Below are 3,433 nucleotides of genomic sequence, written 5' to 3' on the forward strand. Positions count from 1 at the left end.
GAGCCAGGGTGAAGCCTGTTCCACCAGCCAGCAGAGGCCGCCAGGACTCGTCACTCAGTGGGGGGGAGGGGGGGGCCCTCAGTCCCTCCCACCTTCCTTCCCTGTCGGGGGATCTCCCCTCGTAGCATCTCAAATTGGGGGCTGTGTAGACACAGCTACTGGGTTAGTCAGTGCAGACTCTAGTGAGCAACTGGGTAATTATTTCCAAAAATATTGACTTGTAATGTGAAACAAGCTCTTCTCCATGCCACCCGTCAGCAGAAAATTGCCTTTGGTATTAACATTTCAAGAACCGCATAATGTGAATTGATGTAAATGCATAATTAGATATAATAGCCTGGGAAAATTCACTCTTATTTATAAAATTGGGCTTGTTAAATTAAAATGGGAGCTAACGATTTCCATCTCACTCTTAAAACATGTCCGAGTCTTTGCCGCCTTGCTTTGCACAAGCCCTCTATCAGTAGGTGCCTGGGTATATCGACAGCTTTAGGGAGACTCTGGAGAGGGGACACCCTCTGAGGAGGCAGGGACACCACCTGTCCAAAAGGTGGCTCCCTAGTATCATAAACGGGCCTCTCAAAAACATTTTAATCAACATGCAACAAATGACAATCCCTGAGGAAAGGTGGCTGGGTGACAATTTCCTCAGCCCTCATTCTTCTTGTAGGATGGGGAGCCAGCCCCCCTGCTGCACCCCAAATCTGAGGCTATTGTGAGGGGTGGGGATGATGCTGTGTGCAGGCACAGTGGAGTGCAGGAGTGTGCTCTACAAATGCTAAGAATGTGCAGAGGGCAGCAAGGAAAGAAGACCTCATCATTGTGATCACTATCAATACTTTTTCATTCATTCAACAAGCATGCATTAAGCATTCTACCCATGCCAGATCCTGTGCTTCGTATGGGGTGTACAGAGTTGGAGAAGATATGATTTCCGATCTTTTGGAGCTCACCATTTATCTGGGAAGACAAGAATTTAAACATGTCTTCATTTTGGTTGCAAGTGACAGAAAAATAATTCACACTACCTGAAACAAACAAAAAAGAGGTCTGTTGATTCACAGAACTGGAATAGATTTCAGGCAGAGCTTGATCCAGGAACTCTTGTTCTGTTTCTCTCCCTAAGCTCTTTCTCTGCACGTTAGCCTCATTCTCTCTACTCTTTAAGTTTCCACCCCCCAGTCCCCACATTGTGGAGGAAGGTGATACTGGCTTGCTGTTCACATTTATAGTTAATAGTTAATTTTTTCTAAAAGTTTATTTATTTATTTTGAGAGAGAGAGAGAGAGAGAGAGAGAGAGCAAGTGGTGGAGGGGAAGATAGAAAGGGAGTGAGAGAATCCAAAGCAGGCTCCCCACTGTTAGTGTTCAGAACCAGATGTAGGGCTCAAACTCTACCTTCTGAGCCAACAGGGCCATGAATAGCTGATCTTTAAGGGAAAAGCCTACAGCTCTTTCCAAATGGAGATAACTCCTCCCCCCACACCCTATTCTGGAGTGAGTGGGCCCGGCCATTCCCTGCTTCAGAGATGTAAATGTGACCCAGATCTTGCCAGTCAGAGCACTCTGAGTCCTGTCCATGGTAATAGGCTCAGAGATCCACAGGGCACTGGCTGGACGTCATGTGCATGTCATAATGAGGAGTCTGGCCACAGCCATCAGGAAGGCAGCACTCCCTGGTCACCACAGTGCTGGGCTGTGAGGATGGCCAGAGCCACCTTTGCATCCTTGGGGGAGAAGCCAGAGCTGACCCATAGAAAGATCATCTTATGATGTTATTGATGTCCCTGGTTCAGCCATGCCTGGAGAGAGGTGCACCCCCATAGTCCTCACTTCCCTAGCCAGTACCTTCCCATTCTGTTTTCATATCCAGGACCCCAGTGTCTGTCCGTTAAGACTGGAAGAGTCCTGGCAGTATCTGTCCCGGTCTTTATCCCTGACTAAAAATCACTCCCTGAATAGTGGTCCATAGCTGGTTTTTATAAGGCTCAGCCCCCTTCTAGAAGCTCTCCCTGAAGTGCTCATGGTTTCTTCTTCCAACCCTGTTGGCACATTGTGTGTCCCTCTTCTGTGACATGGACTGTGACCTCCTGGGAGGGTAGGTCCCAGTGCTCTGCCACTGAGCCTTGGAGGACCTGGAACTCATGAAGGTCATTCAGACTGTCTTCATCCAGACCTGGAACCTGCAGTGAAATCCAGGGGAACAGGCCCCTCCCTGGGCTGCCCTGGGGAGTGTGTGTGTGTGTGTGTGTGTGTGTGTGTGTATGTGTGTGTGGAGACTGGTGTAGAAATATTCCTTATTCCTAAAGAATGAAGTGTTTGATTAATAAAACCCAGGGAAGAGGAAACATAAAAAGAGACCTGACTTTGGATATTTTTAGTGAGTTTTCACAACGAGGGCTCTGAAGGCCCTCATGTTCTGTGATGGAGCATTTGGGCTCTGGGGGCATGGTCTGTCTTAACCTTGCTATCAACACCTCTTGGGTGCCTTCCTGGGGTCTTGGGTTTTGCACGTGTGAGTGGTTGCCCACAACATTCCCTGGACCATGCTGGTCTACCTGCCAAGCAGATGCAGGGTCCTACAGCAGAGCCATTCAGACGCTTCATGTGTCCTGTGTCCTGCTTCCTCTCTAAGCAGAGAGACTAGCCTTCGTAGGAAACAGTCCTTCCCCTTCCTTGAATCTGCCCTTTTGCAAGGATCATGGGAGAAACACTCCAATTCCCTCTTTACAGTGAAGAAGCTGGGGCCAGAGTGGGAAGGGGCAGGCCCAGGGGCACATGGGGGTTAGGACCACAGGCCAGGCCTCAGGCTTCAGCCATGGCCAAACCTAGGAAGCTGATTTAGGACCTGATGCTGAGTTCCCCTTCCTGGCCCCACCTGGCCCACTCTGGGGCACAGTGGGGACCCTGAGGAGGGGTGTTTACAGCCCTGCCCAGGCATCCCTTGGCCCCTTTCCTCCTCCTCCTTCCCCTCCCCCAGGGGACACAGGTTCCCTTTTCATGTGGGAAGAAAGCTGCCCGCTTGTCTCCAGGAACAGCTGGGCCTTGTCCCCTCAGCTGTGGCTCAGCGCCTGCCGCAGGCCACACAATCCCTGCTGTGTACTGGGGAACCAGGGGCCAACGGAAGCAGCTTGGCCCCGTCCCAGGAGCCGCAGGGGGCACTGGGTCTATGAGGCTGGAGGCAGGCCCAGGGGAGCCTGGAGGCAGGCCCGGGGGAGCCTGGATCTCCAGGGCATCTGCCTTCTCCCACAGCCCCACCTAGGGGACCCGTATGGGCAGAGGGGGAGGCTCTGGGCCTCCTGAAAGGGATGCTGAAGGCCTGTTCCTTTCTCACTGGCCTCCTTGCTCTCAGGGGATGTAAGCAGCCGATGAAAGCAGCTATGGATTTGTTCCCCTTTTTGTCCCCTCCTCTGAGCTCAAGGCCCCCAGTGGGC

At 51.6% G+C, this 3,433-nt stretch overlaps 1 long non-coding RNA gene across 1 annotated transcript; it reads right to left on the reverse strand.

Moving 5' to 3' along the window:
* Positions 1 to 938: 938 nt before the first annotated feature.
* LOC123578387 lies at positions 939 to 1,724 on the reverse strand. Its single transcript, XR_006702352.1, has 2 exons — positions 1,398 to 1,724; positions 939 to 1,028 (listed from the first exon to the last, which is right to left on the reverse strand). It is a non-coding gene; the product is annotated as an uncharacterized LOC123578387 (long non-coding RNA).
* Positions 1,725 to 3,433: the final 1,709 nt, after the last annotated feature.

The sequence above is a fragment of the Leopardus geoffroyi genome, chromosome E2, assembly GCF_018350155.1.
Source record: "Leopardus geoffroyi isolate Oge1 chromosome E2, O.geoffroyi_Oge1_pat1.0, whole genome shotgun sequence".
NCBI classification, from domain to species: Eukaryota; Metazoa; Chordata; class Mammalia; order Carnivora; family Felidae; genus Leopardus; species Leopardus geoffroyi.